This window comes from Leptonychotes weddellii, chromosome 4 (assembly GCF_054177405.1).
Source record: "Leptonychotes weddellii isolate Sample4059 chromosome 4, ASM5417740v2, whole genome shotgun sequence".
In the NCBI taxonomy this organism is placed as follows: domain Eukaryota; kingdom Metazoa; phylum Chordata; class Mammalia; order Carnivora; family Phocidae; genus Leptonychotes; species Leptonychotes weddellii.
Window position 1 is genome coordinate 73,580,174 of NC_138372.1, and position 19,726 is coordinate 73,599,899.

The following is a 19,726-nucleotide window of genomic DNA, read 5'->3' on the forward strand; positions in this document are numbered from 1 at the left end:
TATGTTGATTTGCGGCAGGATAAGACTACATCTGGAATAGCAATTATGATTGGAGTCAATTACCTACCTAAATTTGATATTCTACAGCCATTCTCTGAGACGCATCTGCTTCTGCCAAGCCCAACTGGTGAGTTAAGTGGGGATGTTATAGGAATCGCACTTGGAAAGGACAGAACATGGTCCTGGAACGATGGAGAAAAAAAATTTTGCTCCTACCTAACATCATAACCAAGATTAATTCCAGATGGATTAGAGACCAAAATGTGAAAGGCAAAAATATTTTAGAAGAAAATACAGAAGCATATTTTCTTGACCTTCAGATCCTAGTGTTAAACAGGACACAAAAGTAACATCTTGATGGGAAAGATTGGTAAATTGGACTCCATTAAAATAAAACACTTCTGTTCATCAAAAGATATCATTAAAGAACATGGAAGGGTAAGCCACAGTATGGGAAAAGGCATTTAACATTTAGTTGATACAGGTCTCATTTCCAGAATATTAACAAATACACAACCCGATAGAAAAATGGACAAAAGAATCTTGAATAGATACCTCACAACTGAAAACATGCAAATGGCCAAAACAGTATGCAAGGTTGCTCAATGTCATTAGTAATCAGGGGGAATGCAAATTAAAACCACAATGATACCACTAGCTACCCACTAGGCGAGCTAAAATTTAAAAGTCGGATAATAACAAGAGTGGACAAAGAGGTGAAGCAAGACCAACACTGACATACCCTTGGCAGGAGTATATATTGACCCAAGTACTTTGAACAAACAGTTTGATACAATCTAGAAAAACTGACAATTCCATATCCTATAACCCAGCATTTCTGCTTCTAGGTATATACCTCACAGAAACATGTGCATAAATGTGTGAGGTTACCCCTACAAGAATGTCCATAACAATATTATTTTTATGAGCCCAAATGAAGCAACCCAAACATCCATCAACACAGAATGGATAAGTAAATTGTGGTATACTCATGGCAATGGAATACGATAGAGCAAACTTAGTGAGTGAAGTATAACCACATAGAACAACGTGGATTCCTTTTATAAAAGCAAGATTGCACAAATGAAGTAAACACAAAAGAACATGAACCATATAATTCTAAAAGTTCAAAAGCAGACAAATGACACTCAATTACAGATGCATACTCACCCGCTAAAACTAAAAGACAAGCAGAGTTGCTATAGGCATCTGAGCCACTTGATCATGTAGCTTGCCTGAGCCTTCAGGACTTGCTTGAGCTTGATCTTGCATCAAGTCAGCGTGGCAGTTACCTGTAGGGGGGAAGAATGGAATTGTGGTTGAGGTTGCATATATTGGAGTTTTTTTTTGCAGGGGGAGATGGCTATGTTCTACTTCCTGACCAGGTGCTCATTTCTCAGACATTTCCTTGGAGTCATTCATTAAGCTCTCCTCTTACTTTATTGTATATTTCTATATTTTTTCTTCTATAAAGGCGGGCTTGGCTTTTAAAAATGCCAGAGTTTTTACAATATTTTTAGTAAATAAGAAAAATATTGAAGGTAATTCTTAAATCTTTGTAAGTAATAGCAATTTCTCCAATCTTAAAGCTTGGCTCAGCCACATAGAAAATTTGGAAGGCAGGTGCAGAAGGATAGGCTATTTTAAGTAGAGCTGTGAGGGCAATCTTCTCTAAGATTTGAACCAATACCTGAATGAAAGGGACCAAGCCGGGGAAAAGTAGGCAGCAGAGAGTTCCAGGCAGTAGGAACTCTGAAGTGCAGAAGACCCGAGGCCTGAAGGCACATGGCCTGTTTGAAATGGGTTCAGCTGAGTGAAGATGGCTGCTGCAACAGAAGCTGTACACCTACCTTCGCATGCCAAATGATCTCCGTCTTACTTCAGGTACGCTAACTTTATGAGCCTTCTGCTTGTGAGAATTATTTTTGACCCCTTAATTTGCTATTTTCCACTTCTTTTTATACAAAAGGGAAAATGCAACATTCAAATACTTGTACACACAGAGCTATAGAGGATGAAAATGTTAACAATTTTGGAATTGTGGTACGATAGCTTAATTTGTCAGTTGATGCACGGATGTCTGAATTTGATAAACGAAAAACTGCATTTCCAGTGTCACTGCTATAGAATGCGTAGGACATAAAAATGAATTTGAAATAAACAGATTAAAAATAGGAGCAATTCCCCCATATTATGACAGACAAAAATGTCTACAGATGGTAAAACTGCCTGTGATGTACAAAAATGATCAAGAAATGAGAAAAGTTGGGGAATGGAATCTTCATTTTTGATCACTTTGTCATTTCAGCCAATCTAATGCCTAAGTCAGTTTGCTTTCCACCATTTGGTTTGGGACTAGATTGCTTTTTTCCAAACAACCTGGATCATAGATTTCAATTTCTTCAGATCACCTGAAGTGATGTTGCTTTACTCCTTCCGTCCCTCTTGGATTAGTCAGGGTTCTCCAGAGAAACAGAGCCAATGGGGTATATATATTGACTTATTTTAAGGAATTGGCTCATGGAGGCTGGCAAACCCCAAATTTGCGGAATGAGCTGGCCGTCAGCGTGGAGCCCCAGGGAAGAGCCAGTGATGCAGCTGAAGTCTGTTGGCAGTCTCCTGGCAGGATTCCCTCTTGCTTGGGGGAGGTCAGCCTTTTGTTCTATTCCCATTTTCAATGATTGGATGAGGTCCACCCACAGTATGGAGGGCAATCTGCTTTCTTAAAGTCCCCCGATTTTAATGCAAATCTCACCCTGAAACACCCTCACAGGACTATCCAGAATGATGTCTGGCCAAATATGCAGGCAATGTGGTGCAGCCAAGTTGACACATACAATCAGCCAACACACCTCTCAAGAAGCCATCTGTAGCTTTGCTTTTGGAGGAGAGGAATGTGGCTTTCAGTTCATAGCTGCTTAACTCACTGTGGTCTCTTCTTACCATGTACCAAGGCTACAAAACATTAAAGACCGATATGAATCTGTAGTAGCATTGGTAAGAAAGATACCGTTTACAAAACAAGTTAACTTGACAAACTGTAGTTTTCTTTGGCCTGAATGGCTCCGCTTGAGTCAGAACTGGCCACAGTAATAAATTCCACAAAAAGCTTTTTCTGGCCAGGACTATTGGAAGTCTCCAATCTAGTATGCTCATCTCTGTTCTCCCCCTGACCCATCCGATACATTAATAATCCCTCATATAAAACTTGGGGTCAGATGTGTTTCAGAATGCAGATTTTTCTATTCCATTGTTGGAGTTTTAGAAAGGTAATGTGGAGAAGATACTTTATGTTACAAAGTCTCCCTAATGGGGACTGGGGTAATGTCCTGTAGTCAAATCTTGTTTTTCTGCAGTGAAGTGTATGAATATTCACTTTAAGCAGGATAAATAAAAAGTATAAATGGTCTTGTATTGTTCATGTTAAACTTTAATGCCAAATGAGTTCAGATAAGATTGGCTTTTGCCTCCAGGCAGAGTATCAAAAAAGAACTAAAACAACGTCCTGCATTTTTGATTTTTAGAACTTTTGCTTTTGGAATTGTGGAAAAGACTTCGTAGATCTGGACTACGTAAATCTTCCTCAGGTAACCCTATCATTCCCATTTCCTACTGGGTGAGTTGTAAACTCTTCACTCTGCTATTTTCAAATATCTTCTCAATTTGACCACAAAGCATTGTTTTCTGGTTTTATCTTCCACTTATCTTCTACATATCCTTTTGACCTACCTAAACTGGTTAATACTTCTTATTTTTTCTTCTGTGTATATTCAGGCTCATCCCTCTTCCTGAAATGTCCTTTCCTCTTGTCCATTCTTCTGCCAACTATCTATTGACCTTTTTTCTGTTTTCAGAATGTTTCCCTCTATAAACTGTTTGATCAGTAATTGTTGTTTGGTCTAAATTCTTGTAGCAAGCTTTAATTTTCCCATATGGAAATGAGAATGATCCCACTTCCTTACCTCTTAGACTTATCAGTGGATTAAATAATGTTACAAATGCACCTAGCACGGTGTTAGACCCACAGTAGGACTCAGTTGAGGTTAGTTCTTCCTTTTCCTTCTTCTGCTTTTTCTTCCTTGCTTTTCTTTTTTTTTAAGATTTTATTTATTTATTTGACAGAGAGAGAGAGAGACAGAGAGACAGAGAGAAGCAGACTCCTGACTGAGTAAGGAGCCCGATGTGGGGCTCGATCCCAGGACCCTGGGATCACGACCTGAGCCGAAGCCAGGTGCTTAACGACTGAGCCACCCAGGCACCCCTTCCTTGCTTTTTTCCTAGTATATTCTGTACTTCATGTTACAGTTTTAAATGTGCTTTTATTGTCCCCACTACTAGATTGGAAGTTTTCTGAGGGTAGAAACTTGCTTATTAGAAGCTCAGTAAATATTGAGTTATGTGAAATGAATACAGATGGTGTTGCTAGAGAAATTTCAACTCCTCCTTTGGATTCTGGAAAAGACTTATTTGTGTGTCTATGAATATACATTTAAAAACTCAAAACCAAACCAAACCTATGATCACAGGACCCATCTTGATGTTTAGTGTCATAATTTCTGTTTCAGGGGAATTCTGAATGTCCAGAGCCCCTGTAAGGGACACTGCCCACCCAGATCATGGCAAGCCTCAGGGCCTAGAGGAGCACGCTCTTTCTATTACACTAACAGCAGCCATTGGGAGACCTAGTCAGAAACCAGTGGGCAGACTGACTAACACAGTTCTTCCGCACTGGTGAGATACAGTGCTCACTCATACGGAGCCTGGATCGTGGGAGAGCATAGATTCTGTTCCTATGCTATTTCTTGGGGCCCACTGGAGGGTCCCGGGGCCCCCTCAGGGAGGGGAAGGTCTCTGAATACCACCTTTGCTTTTGTGCACTTGGTCCTTTCAGGTTGGTTGTGCTTATCTCCAGGCTCTGCTGTCTCTCTCCCCAGATCATCTCCTCTAAAATCCCTTTCGCCGCCCCCTCCCCTGCCCAGAGAATATTATGTCCCCGGGAAAGAGAAAAGCTAGTGGTGGTAGAGGTCACTAGGTGTTTACCTAATTTCCATTTAACCTCCTTTCTTAATAAATTTTTCTTAGTAATTTTCTAAGTAATTTCTTAGTAATTTTTACCTGGATACATTACTATCTAGAATAAAAACTATATTTTGCAGCTCCCCTTGAAGCTAGTTATGGCCATAAGACTAAATTCAGAGTAAAGGAAAGTGCTGTGTGACTTCCAGGAAGGCTCTTCAAGGTGCTGACTCACTCTGAGCCGCGCCTTGGCGCTTCCTCCCTTTGCCGCCTGGACAGTGGACACAGTGGCTGAAAGGCCAGTGGCAATCTTGGATGACGAGGAGAGCTTGAGGGTGAAAATGGAGCTGAAAATAGGAGCTACCTTCTAAATGCTTTTTTAATGTCAAAGAACATACCTTTTTGGCTTTCGGCCCCATCTTCAGTTTTCTATCATATGCCATCCAATCCAGCCCTGAAGGATCTGAAGATTGAACCCTAGTAAAATAATAGAAGCCAAAACGTGACTGATTGTGAATTAGTCCAGATCCCTTAGTTATGGCTTCAGTTTGTTGCCTGGAGTTCTTAGAAACCTAGATTTTCCTAATTCGAAGTAAGATTTCAAAACATGTAGCCTAAGAATTTCATTCTTTTGTTTACCTGTGTTCAGCTTCAACAGCCATTTCCTGTCGTTAGAGGAGGTGGGAGGCCCAAGCTGTTTGGGCTGGGTAAGGGATACAAGAACGTGTGAGGGGGAATGTGTGTGCGAAATACCATCCCACATCATATCCTATAGATAAATATGCTTTTACTGTTTTCAGGGAAATATCACCTTGGCACGTTTGTAGTTTATGTTCCCACGTTTTAATAAAGTACACATCGATTTGGTGTGCTTTTGTTTTTTTTAAGATTTTATGTATTTGTTAGAGAGAGAGCGAGCGTGCACACACAAGCAAGGGGAGCTGCAGGCAGAGGGAGAAGCAGACTCCTGGCTGAGCAAGGAGCCCAATGCGGGACTCGATCCCAACACCCTGGGATCATGACCCGAGCCAAAGGCAGATGCTTAACCAACTGAGCCACTCAGGCGCCCCAATGTGTGGGCTTTCGTTTTTGTTGTTATCATCTTTCTGTTTCCCAGAATTATTACTAATAATTATTGGAAATTTACATGGTGCTAATATCTCCAGTCGACCTAAATGACTTAAGCTTTTTGTTTGGAGTTTTCCAGAACACACAGATTCCTATGAAAGTAACACGCAGGGAAAAAAAATGGAGAGAAATCTGCAGATTTAATTTTTGCTCACTTCTTGGTTTTCTTTAAGCCCACGGCTGGATTTACATCGTCAGCCCACATAAATGTGAATTCCCAAGAAATCCAAGTAGAAAGAGAATAGAGAGAAGGGCAGAATGTATTTGATTTCTTTATGGCTTGAGCTTTGTTCTAGGCCCTCAAGTATGAAGGTCTTTATATCTATTTATAAATCATCCATGTAAATCTGTGTATGAACCCACTCCATGCACCAGGGAGCATCTCAGTTAACTTGGATGAATAAGGTTCCCCATGATCCAAAGGTCAGTTCCAAGGCTCTTTTGGAAACATTTTAGAGATGAAAACATTTTAACGATGTTTTGCACTCATCTGATGAACAGAATGGATTGAACATGATCTAAGCTCGTTGCATGGGGGCCGTCACTAACAGCCCGGACTCCAGCCTCTTGCAATATAAGAAAGCTGGGTCCTGGTCTATCGAGGTGAAAGAGCCTCAGCTTCCACTTCTACTGCATGGACCCCATTGCCCTCATGTTCCTGCAAGTGTTGGTTCCTCCTTTTTCTTTCTGCTCCTTCTGCTCCATTTCCCCTCTGTCTCTTTTTCCTACTCACCATTTCTGATGCTTCCCTTAATCTCTACCATCACAGAGATTGGCTGCTTATTGATTTCTTTCCTCTCTTCTTTTTTTTTTTTTCCCCTTTTCCCCTTTGCTGTCTCTTTTCTCCCTTTCTTACCACTTCCTCCAAATTTTATGACTTTAGGGTATCAGGGCTTAGGTTTTAGAGCCATCATCATCCAATGAGAGTGACAGCCAATCACAATGTGTCTTCTTAAACTTCAACTCTTTTTTCTTTTTGTTATTTCCACTCACTCACCCAGTTGCAGGCTTCGCAAATTCTTTTTAGGCTCATAGTTTGTTCCTGAAGGTTGACAGTGTTTGACTGCTTGACTGGGGTATCATGTATATAGAAGTCATAGACCTTAGAACTAGGAAGTTCTAGGAAGAGTTAAAAAGATAGTTTAATCCAATTCCATTTTTTTTTTTTTTAAAGCAGGGTACTGAAGTAAGTAACTTACCTAAGAGCATTCATACATCTGGTAGCAAAACCAGGACTAAGACATAGGCCTATACATCTTCATTTGGAAGAGAATTATATTAGCTCCTTAGTCCTATATATAATACAAGGAGACCTCAAGGAGCCAAGCAAACAATTATTGTCCAATAGCTACAGTCTCCAGGGAAATATCTGCTCCATTCTGTTCTGGTGCTTTAGAGAGGAGAGAGACTCTTTATTCTTGAGTTGTAAAATTATCCCTAAATATATACTCATGTATACATTGTAAGATCATAGGGTTTCTTCACAAATGAAAGCTGTTTTCTTATGATTGCAATTATTTATGTCTGAATAGAATGTACATGACCCAATGCCTGAAACTTGCTTCATACATATTGGGTGTTTTTAACAGCTCAATGACTCTTTTTAGTTGGGAATAAGCACTGAGTATCACAGTCTTATATTTATTTAAAAAAAAAAAACTTAAAAACATCTTGCTATTAGAGAAATAAGCATACAATAAAAATCTTTTACATTGCATTTGCATATTTCACCTTCTCTAGAAAAGTAGAATCTGAGACTTAGAGAGAAACGTGGAGTTTTTGCTCAACTCCCTACCCAGTGCAGGAAATTTTAAAAGCTGTAATTCTGACAGATAGCCAACGTCTGCTTGAAAACCTCCGGAGCCTGGTGTCACCCTTATGAGGCAGCTGTTACTGTTACTGGACAGCACAAGTGCATAAGAAGTTCCTTCTTGCACTGAGTCAGAATCTGCCTTCTTTAACTTCCAGCTTTTTATCCTAGTTCTGGCCTCTGGAGCAACACAGAATTAGTATACGATTTTCTCCATGACAGCCCTTTAAATATTTGAAAGCAGATATTATACCTTTTCTTATTCTTTGCTTCCCAAGTTGCTTGAATAATTTATCAAAAATTATAGCTTCTCCTATTCACCTGGACATTTGCCTTTCATTACATCCTCATTGGTCAAAGTCCCTCTTAAAACGTGGCACCTGGAATTGAATTCTATATTATAGATGTGGTTTAACTAGCTAGAAATCCAATAGAACTGTCATGGGTAGTGATCTGTGGGTAGTAATTTTTCACGGAAGCATCCTAAGTCCCTTAAAAGAAGGTGACTTGTATGAAAACACTCAGTAAACTGTAAAGTGCTTTATAAATGAAAAGCTTTGTTACATTCCATTTAAAAATACAAAAAATAATCAAAGAGTTTTTTTCCCCTGTCATTAACAACGTTGATTTCAACCTTTGGGTTTACAGAGTTAGCAAAGAGGCTGCTATTTTTTCCTGGGTAAAAGTGTGAAGACAATTTTAAACTCAGCCATTATGTTGTGGTACTGGTTGAACAAGTTTTAAATAATCAAGTCTCTTTGAAACATGATTTTTTTTCTTTAAGTGTATGATAAATGTCATTTTTAACCTGTGCATACTTATTTAATGAGACAGAAGCAGAATCTCCTATTGACAAGGCATTTTAATAAGTGGAAGCATTTTCACATTCAAAGTAAAGTTTTAAATATATAATCTGTGTTTCTTCCATTTTAAAATATAACTTTTAAACTTCCATTCTACACATTTCTTTTTTAAATTTTGAGTAAAGTGGTTTATGGTTTAATATTGTCATCTAACCATTCATTCTCATTTGCTGAGTATTGATTATGTGTTAAGAACTTGAAAAAGACATTAATAAATTGTTTATCCTTCTTTCTTCACTAACCCTAGGAGACTTTTGGAAAGAATAACTTTTTATCTAAAATGCATGGCATGAATTTACATCTTGAACATTCTGACTAAGGGTTTAATGCACTGCTAAATGGGATAATCTCAAAACTGGCAGTAGCAGGTTACAGTTGGTAAATATAAATGTGTGTAAATATAAATGCAAAATAAAAATATGAAACCCAAATGGGATAAAGGTAATGATGGGGAGCCCAGCACACTCCCTGGCACATAGCAGATTCTTAATCAACATTGGCCTCATGAATACTGCCTATTAGGGGAGGATTATTTCTAATCAGGCAGTGAGCCTGGTGTGACAGCTGGAGGTTGAGTCCTGTAGACTGATGTGCCATTGCTCAAATGAGTAAGACACATTAGAGACTGCACCGTATTTTAAGACCTCATATCTCTTTCATTGAACATTATTTCTTCGTTAAGAGAAATTGCTACATTTTCTAAAACATGACAGTGTTGTGGTGGTTATAGTTTGATTTACAACATATGTCAAATATTCTAAAGAGCATAAATTATTTAGAAATACATAAGTACTCAGAATAAAAATCGGTTGTTCTGTACTGTCCATACTGGAAAGAAATTTATTAAAGAAAATAACCCAGTAAATCACTTCCAAGGATTATAGTATTCTGATAGCATTCTGAAAAGTCAGAATTCTGGAAAATCATCCATTTGTTGGTACATTTTTAAAAAAAATTGTGTAATTTAATAATTCTTTTTTCTTTTTACAATCCTGGTGACTGAGGGCATGTAAATTGGAGAGGACTGCTTTGTAAAATTGGATTTGGAGTCACATAATTTAAATTTATATTATTAGGTCCAAAATTTCTCTTTCTATTGGATTTTCTTTCTTTTTAATAGTTAAAAAAAAACGTACAAATAGGTGATCCTTTCTAGAGAAAGACTGCATTCATTTTATATTTTGTACACTTAATCTCCAAAAGCTAGGTATTATTTGATTAAACATACAATTTATAGTTATACATAGACTGAGGAAAAATAAATATTCTAATAGCATCTAGTTGTTACTGTTTTTGGCTATATGGATGTGTGGGCTTTTGTCTCAATATTAGTGTTTTCTACACTTCATAGTATTTTCCTCCAGCAAAGAACTGTCTCTTTGCTGAGAAGGAAAAAAAAAAACAACAAACTTGCTTACAAAATGAGGCCATTTTGCATATTAATTAGGAGGTCTTTGAACTCAGAATAAAATCCGTTAATGCTTTGGGTATGGAACAATTATGCACTCAAGGACTTTGATTTTATGCTAATAATGCGACAAGCTTTACATTTTTCTTTGTTTTGTTTGCATTCCCTAAAGATAATTTAATGCAAATAATCCATCCATATACAGCATAGAGCGTGTGGGATGGTTTCCCTATAGTTAAGATTGTATCAGCACTCCCATTATAAATCTCTATTACCCATGGTTTATAATTTAATTGAAAAAACCCACTGCAGGCAGAAACTCAACACTTAGGATTTCAGGCTAAAAGCAATATTTCTCTTTTTAAAAATTGCCTCTTCTCTTTAATTTCATAGTTAATGGAAATGTAAGAAGGATCATCCTGGAGCTGATTTTGAACAAAGCCAAACAGATCACTGTCTATAACTAAAATAATTTCTAAATAAAAGTAGTTGGTATCTTATCATTGGCCTAATACTACAACATTTAACCAAACGAGAAGAGACCACAATGGAATCTGCTTATCCTTTCTCTACACAAAAAATACATACAAGGAGAACAAGAAAATTCCGTAAGACCAGATATCTATAAAATATATGTTTAACAGTATGGTCTGAGGCATTACATTTTTATTTGGTTTCCAAGTGCACACTTTGCGCCTTTCAGTAGATCTGGGCAAAGGCGGTGGAATCTGCTTTTTGTCAGACTGAGCTAGGAAGAGGGCACAGGGTGGAGAGCCTCGTGCTCTGGAATTCTTTACTTTGTCTGCCATATAAATCTTATCTTCAGTTTATGCTTCAATTATCTTGATGGGATTCAGGGGTTATTTAACAGGCCCAGCAGTTTCAACTTGCTTACACAGTAGAATTGAAAAGATCAGTTTTTAGACACATGGTGGTTTTGTCATCAGCTTTTGAACCCAAATCCTGTAGTGTAGAAAGGTTAACCTGCCTGCCAGGTAATATGCAATCTCCAATCAAGACTTCACCGTGGTTTTATCAACCCAGTGAGACAAAGAAACCGTGAGTTAGTTAGAACGAGATGTTCTCTATTTCCTGCAACCCATCAACCTTTTCCTATTTAATTCCTACTTGTAATGCTGCATGTGAAATATACGCCATGATCACTTAACCCTAAGCAGACATCAGAAACTTGCTTAAAGATGGTCTGGCTCTGTCTTCGCAATGCATTGTGTTTCTAAATCAGTTGCCTTTCAGATCCTAAGGGCAATTATTGAGGACAATAACACAAACTCACATCTTACAGCACTTAGCAGTGCATAAAGGGCTTCAATATATCAAATACACACAACTGCTCAGAAGTAGATAAAGCAGGAGTACCTGGGTGGCTCAGTTGGTTAAGCATCTGCCTTTGGCTCAGGTCATGATCTCAGGGTCCTGGGATCGAGCCCTGTGTTGGGCTTCCTGCTCAGCGGGAAGCCTGCTTTTCCCTTTCCCTCTGCTGCTCCCCCTGCTTGGGCTCTCTCTCTCTGTCAAATAAATAAATAAAATCTAAAAAAAAAAAAAAAATAGAGAAAGCAGAAGCTAAGAGATTAAGTTGTGATTAGCACTCACAATCTGTCTTGTCTACTACTCATTCTTCTGTGGCCCAGTGGCTCCTTAGTTCTCTTAGGGGAACTCATGTTTTTAACTTTGAAAAATAGGGTGTAGGGATACCTTGATGAGAATCCCCTGTACTTACTTGACATCTATTGTCAGAAACCATAAGGGAATTCACACTATGTCTAAGTCCAATTCTTAAAATATTCCATATTTCCTTAGATTTATAAATAAAAAACTTAGAGCCTAGGTAACATTCATATATATCTAAGCTACACAGTAAGTCGATGATGAAATAAAACAAGTATGGATTTACTGTTCCATCTCTCTGATTGAAATTATTTTTAATGTTGATATTTTGATTATATTAGAAACATCACTTAAGTATAAAGGTTATGAGAAATTCTTTTCTGAACACACGTGATTGTACAGTCTTAAGAGATTTTTGAGAAAATAGTAGATAACTATTTTCCAAGGATGGTATAAATATAGTTCTGGTAAAATGAAGCAGGGAATACACGAGGAAACTCCCTAGGGTTGCTGTGAATCTGGCAGTCCATATTTGTTATGTATAGTGAAAAGCAGATTATCTTCTGATATTTACAAAGATTCAAAGTTTTTTAGTTTCTGTTATAAGAATTTTAATAGATCATTCTTTACTCCTCCCCCACCTCCTTTTTTTCTTTCTCAAATTACTTTTTTTTTTAAAGATTTTATTTATTTATTTGACAGAGAGAGAAAGAGAGCACAGCAGGGGGAGGGGCAGGCAGAGGATGAGGGAGAAGCAGGCTCCCCGCCGAGCAGGCAGCCCGATGCAGGGCTCTATCCCAGGATCCTGGGATCGTGACCTGAGCCGAAGGCAGACGCTTAACCGACTGAGCCACCCAGGCGCCTCTCTTTAGATTACTTTTATAAACTTAGAATGTCATGCAGGATTTACTTCTAAACTTTTTATAACAAAAAAAGGTTTCTGCCCCCACTAGGTGTTGTGAATGATGTGTGATCTTGCGTTCAGGAATTCAACATTTTATGTAAGTGAATGGTCACTCCACGTGCCACTGAGAACCAATAACCGTTCTCTTCCCCTACCCTGTCCTGAGCAGATGTCATTAATTGGTGCATTCTTTACCTCTCCTCCCATTCCAGTACTACCCAGGCCCAACCCTACCCAGCTTCTAAGATCAGGTCAGTCAGGGTGGTATGGCTACAGACATTTTTAGCTCCTTTATTGCTCTTTGTTGCCCCAAGATGAACTTGTGTGTGCTCTTCTATTTTCTTGCACGGAAATACTCTTGCTTGGGCCACCAGACACCTCCTAGTGGCAGCATGCAATAATTTTTAGGCAGTATTCGGATAGGTAGCGAAAGATCCTTGACAGATAATGTGTTTGGGATTTAGACCAGAGTTGGCAAAACTTTTTCTGTAAAGAACCAGATAGTAAATAGTTTAGGCTTCTCGGGCCACATGATCTCTCTCAACTCTACTCTGCCAATGTAGCGCGAAAGCCTACAGAGAAGATGTAAATAAATGGGCAGGACTGTGTTCCAATAAAACATTACTGATGGACACTGAGATTTGAATTGCACATAATTTTTATGTGTCATACAGTATTCCTTTCCTTTGTTTCCACAGTTAAAAAGTGGAAAAACCATTCTCAGCTCGTGGGCCATAGAAAAACGGGGGGCAGGTGGGATTTGGCCTACAGGTTATAGTGTGCTGACCTCTTCTTTAGAAAGACCTGAGTTTACACAGCAGCTCTCTTAGCTACTGGCTTTGTCTCCTTGGGTAAATTAGTTTACTTCTCTGCGTTTCAGTTTTGTCAGTAAAATGGGGATTGCACCAACTTCATGAAGTCTTTGTGAGCATTAAATTTGATAAGGTATGCAAAACATACAGAGAAGTAATTGTTAGTTGTAGTTTTTTTGTAAATAGTCACTATAAAAGTAATACAAATTGTTAAGTAATTAGTAATTAACTTAACCTGACATCTTTTCCTAAATTAATGTAGCTGGCCTCTCCTTTTTTTCTCAAAATGGAAACAGGTTTCTTATCATGATTAAAAGTAACACGTGTTCTTTAAAAAATAAAGTGATATGTGGTGCCTGGGTAGCTCAGTCGGTTAAGCATCCAGCTCTTGATCTCAGCTCGTCTTTTTTTTTTTTTTTTAAGATTTATTTATTTATTAGAGTGTGAGAGAGAGAGTGCATATGTGGTGGGGGGGGAGGGGCAGAAAGAATCTCCAGCAGATTCCCCACTGAATGCAGAGCCCAACCTGGTTTTGATCCCATGTCCCTGAGATCATGAGATCATGACCTGAGCTGAAATCAAGAACTGGACGCTTAACAGACTGAGCCACCCAGGTGCTCCTCAGCTCAGGTCTTGATCTCAGGTTGTGAGTTTAAGCCCCAGGTAGAGCTCCATGCGAGGCATGGAGCCTATTTAAAAAAAAAAAAAAAATAGACTAATATGGAAAATACAGAGATAAAAAAACAGTAAGAGAATAAGATCAACACGTAGGGTTAATTCCACAGTAATCCTTTGATATAGGCACCATCACCTCTTTTATTTCATATATGAGGAAACTGGGAGTCGGAGGTATTAAGTAATTCGTCCAAAGTTATCATTTATATAGTATTTATTTGCCTTTTTGTTGTCCAGAAGAAAATTTCTATTTGGGGGAGATTGTGTTTCTTCTATCCCAAACATGTGGTTGTGGTAGAGTGGAGGCTAATCAAAATTCTCATGTCCTTTGGCCACAGAGTCGGGCATTTGTACCAGAAAGGGCCGATCATCATGCCCTTGGTCCTGTGGCTTACCATACGTTTCTGTCATGGTTGGCCATGTGATCCAGGCTTGTCCAAGCAGTGGCATTTTCTGGAAGAATTTCCAACTGAAGCACCAGGGAAACTCTTTTCTCTCTGGCCTTGTGGCTTGAAGAAAGTACCTTTATCATTGTGTTTGGCCATGGATTGAACTTACGGTAACAGCTGGCCTGAGAGAATGAAGCCAACCAGAGGGAGCAGAGCTGGTAGCCTCTGGGAGGAGAGCAAGAGTGGATGGAGGGAAGAGAGAGAAGAACCTGATGAGGTTTGAGTCCCTGGATCCAGGTATTTCTGAAGGCAGACCTATCCCCCAGCTTCTCCATGGTTTGGTGATATGAGCCTTGATCAAAACTGTCTTCCTCAACTCAATTTGATTTCCTGTCTTCTTTTTTTGCAGTCAAAAAAATACTGAATGAGCAGCTAGAGTCAGGATGCAAACCCAGATCTGGCTGACCTTACAACCTTGAGCTTCCTTCCCAAACTTCCTTGGAGACAACCTCTGCTAATGGTTTGATATTTTTCTCACTGTTTCTTCTTCTTTTTTTAATGACTAAACAAATATTATGGTATATGTAAATATTTAAATTTATGATATATGTTGCCAAATTATCATTCAATTTGGCTTTACTAATTTATACTTTCCCTAACACTTACATGCTAGATATCTTATGTTGCACCCTGGGGACGGGAGTGCCCTCTACCTTTTCTACCCTGTTTTGTGCTCTGAGAGGCTCAGCTGGGAGTATAGGTCCCTTACCTTCAGGCCTCTGGTTGGGCTGGGTTGTCCAGGATGGGGGGCACCGGCAGGAGATGAAAAGGAAGGAGAATTAAGAGGTTCTGCTTCTCCTTGGCTCTTCCTGTGGTATTATGGAGGGCTGGCTGCCTTCCCAGACCTAAGGTTACAGTTCTCTCTGCTCTCTTTGTTTTTCTGCTTCTAGCCCTGGAGACTGCCCTCTTCCTTGTGGGTGCCCTCCACCCTGCTTGACACCGTTATGGATATCCCTTTTATTAAATGCTCTTCAAATTACCCAATTTGGGTGTGTTCTTAATTTCCTGTCTGGACTCTGAGTAATACCACTTGCAGAAGGGTGTCTTTTCCTTCCACATTTCATGTCAACATAGGATATTGCCCACGTTTTTAATCATTTCAGTTCTCATAAGGGGAAAATGGTATCTTGTTTTAATTTATATTTTTTTGATTATTATTGCATTTGAACATCTGTTCATATGTTAATTGGCTATTTGCATATTTCTCTTAATTGCTTGTTAATATTCTTTGCCCATTTTTCTTTTGGGTGATCTCTCTTTCTCTGTTTTAAATTCCTATTATGAGTGGAGTATTTGTTCCTATTATATTTTCCAACTGATTGTTAGTATAAGTGAAAATTATTTCTTTCATATTTTGTTATTCCTCTAAACTCTCTGTTAGTTTTAATAGATGTTAATTCATTGTCTCAGATTTTCTAATATCATTTACAAAGAATAATAATGCTATCTCTCCCTTTCTGATGTATGCCACATTTCTTTATCCCATTTCACCACACTGGCTAGATCCTCCAGAACACTCTTGGACAACAGGGATGTCAGTGGGAATCTTTGTCTTATCACTGACTCTAACTCTACTTTTCCCAGAGTGTGCTTCACAGAACGCAAACACTGACAGATACCCCTTGAGAAAAGTTTAGACTGGTGTGGGAAGCACTACATATTCTTAGAGAGTCCCAGTGCACATGAGCATATTAAAAGCTCTAAGTTGTTTGTTTGTTTGTTTTGGGGGGGGGTTGTTTTTTTTCGGTCTTTGCATAATATAGCTCCGGTACTGAATTTTATATAGTACATTATCAGCTTGGTAATTTCCATAGGTCCTGGAGGACCAAAATACAAACAAAATATTTTGTAATAATATAGCTAAACCACTGTGGTTTTATGCAAAAACTGAATTATTCCAAGGCTTCTTGATTATGTCGCTTCTCAATGCTCATTAGTATATAAACATAAGCCACTGTATTTTGAATGTAAGGGATCATATGAATCATCCACCACTTTGGTACATTTTACTCTCAAAAGAAACAGCCGAGATTAAAACACTAACTTAAATGGAAGGATGGGTGTCAGGAAATTGAGCTGGTTTCTCCCCATCTCTTTCTTCTCTGTTTTATGCACACACACTCACACAACCAACCAACCAAATGAATAAAACATTCCTACCAACAGACCTCAAGTTACCATTTTCTTTCATGTACAGGCTTCCTTATTAACCCTGTCTCCCTTCTTTCCAGTACCTTTCCATTGTTCCTTCCTGCCTCCTTTCCTTTCTTCCGGCAAGCGTGCATGTATGTGCGTGCGTGAGTGTGTGTTGTCTCCAGGAAAATCTCTACCATCCCTCTTTTCCCATTGCAATTATCAGTTAAAAATTACTGTTATCGTTGTTGATAAAAATCAAGTGAATATTAGAGAATACTTGCAAGGAGAAGAGAAAAAAGCACTCATTTTTTAAACTCACCTCCACTGCATAATTAATAAATGTTATGTTTTCACACGAAATTAAGACCTGATACAGAATTGGTGACAACAACCTCCAGAGACCTTGAAAAGGCTCAGAAGTCCCCTTCAGAATTCTCACAAATGTCTCATCTACATTTGCTTTCTCTTCCAATTAAGTCTATTATTCCCAGAGCATTTAAGAATAATAAACTATCTTTTATTCAATTTAACTTTCCATGTGCTTTAATTACTAGTATTGAAACAGTTTTTCTTTCTGCTGTATTTCATTGCAAGTCTTTCAGCTACACTATAAAGCTAAATTAAGGCTTTTATAGATTTTTTTTTTAGGATGAACCTGATCCTTATTTATTGCTTCTAGGGTAATATTCATCTTAAGTTTTAAAAAACTGACATGTAAGTAAACTCTTAGAAAATAACTCACTCATAAATTGGCAATTTCCTGTGTGGTGAATAAATAAAAAAAAATACCAAAAGATGGACTATTTTTATAAAATTTCTTTAGTTAGTTCAATTAGGCTGTTTTTGTGAGTGTGAATTTAAATCACATTTCAAGGTTAATATAGATTTACAGAAATCAGTGTTACCTCAACTTAATTGTTATGTCATTATTTTAGTCATATGTTTATTTTTCACTTTTAGTAAAATTTCTTTGATTTCTGAAGTTGGAATTCCCATGTTTAAAAGAATAGATCCCTGACTTTATGTTAAATGAAATGGCATACCGGTTTTTTGGAGGGAGGGGCATGGGGTGGTGTCTGGAAAAATGCCTTTTTCATTAAATAGATCTATAAGAAGAAAAATTCATTATTGCTAATGAATGCAGGGATTTTACTTACTGGAAGTAGTCAAGTGGTCTGGTACAAAAATGCACATTGCATTATGAACCATAACATTGGGAGGTTCGTAATATAAGAGCTGCTGAATATATTTTGAATATCACAAAGACTCTGTTTCTTCCCCGGAGCACGCTCTTTGTTATACCCTGCTTCTCATATTCTTATCTTTTTCGTGAGTAGTGAATCTCAATAAAATCTATGGATTGTGTTATGTTTAAAGGTTATTTACTGAACCAATATTTTCACAGATAAGATCAATAATATATGTGTAAACCTTTGAAATTTAGATTGGAGAGGAAGCTGCCTAATAAAACCCTGGTACTGAATTTTATACAACATCTTACCAGCTTTTTAATTCTATATTCAGGTCCTGAAGGATCAGAAGACAAACTGAACACATCTGCAATTATCTGGATTTAGCCCCAATGGTTTTATGCAAAAACTCTGAATGCATTTAAGGTTTATGTATTGTGAAGGCGGTATGTAATGATTACCCATTTCATTTCTTTGTTAAGAACCTTTGTCTAGGGGCGCCTGGGTGGCTCAGTCGTTAAGCGTCTGCCTTCGGCTCAGGTCATGATCCCAGGGTCCTGGGATCGAGCCCCGCGTCGGGCTCCCTGGTCGGCGGGAAGCCTGCTTCTCCCTCTCCCACTCCCCCTGCTTGTGTTCCCTCTCTCGCTGTGTCTCTCTCTGTCAAATAAATAAATAAAATCTTTAAAAAAAAAAAAAAAGAACCTTTGTCTAATGTTAAAATTTTGAAGGAAAAGTTTTATGTTTATACCTATTTAGTTGCACCATTAGTTCAAGATATAGACTAAGGCAGTGCTAGAGTTCTAAAGCATGTTTCATTCAGTGATTTTTTTTATAGAGTTGGTATCTAATGCTGTATTTGTAAGGCCATCAGTTATTAAACCATGTAAGTGTTAAATTCCTTTTGAAGCTTTCAAGAGGTATTTTAATTAAGTTTTCAAAATTGCCTTTGGATCATCTTCACAATTCTGTAGTGCTATATTTCCATTAACAAAATAGTAATTAAAATTAAATTTTAAAGGAAATAACCACAGTGGGTCATACTTTTATTAACTTGAGGTAGATAATGAACCTGTCCTATATAAAGACTGAGCTAAATCTGCTGAAAGGCTGGGGATAGTATATTTTAATTAAGGTAATCCTTGTTTGCATCTAACAAACAGCATTGCCACTTAGAAATTTAAGATCTTGGTGATGCATTATTAGTACGTTACCTCAACAATCTAATAGAGATTTAATACTTGTGTTTTAAAGAGCAATTTGTCATAAATTAAGAGCATTTGCATAGTAAATTTCAAGGATGTTATTCTTTGCAGAGTTTTCTATAATTAAGGAATGCATTAAACATTAAAATTTTATAATTTTTGTAGTACTAGGAAAGCTTGCTTTGTTATTAAACTGAGCCTTATTTTTAGCTGTGCATAACTGTATGGAAAAATCCAGTCTTAATAAAGACATAATGAATGTACTGTCACTAAGATTTTTTTCCCTCTTAAATCTTGAGCGAAGGCTTATGTGTTTAAAGAATGTTTTATCGTGCGAAATGCAGCTCTGAAGACGTCTATTTACTTGGATGGAGAGTATTTAATCATTTAAAAAGTAGGCCAAAGAGACTTAGCCCAACCATACTGCTAAATAGTTGTAAGCTGCATCATATATAAATTAAGTGTTCTGTAATTGGGGGTATGGGTAGAATCTTTCTTTAGTTGGCT

General features: G+C 37.9%; 1 long non-coding RNA gene across 1 annotated transcript; it reads left to right on the plus strand.

The window, feature by feature from the left end:
* The first annotated feature begins 14,027 nt into the window (after positions 1-14,027).
* Positions 14,028-18,713, plus strand: LOC145721324 (uncharacterized). Its single transcript, XR_014145003.1, has 2 exons — positions 14,028-15,151; positions 18,352-18,713. It is a non-coding gene; the product is annotated as an uncharacterized LOC145721324 (long non-coding RNA).
* Positions 18,714-19,726: the final 1,013 nt, after the last annotated feature.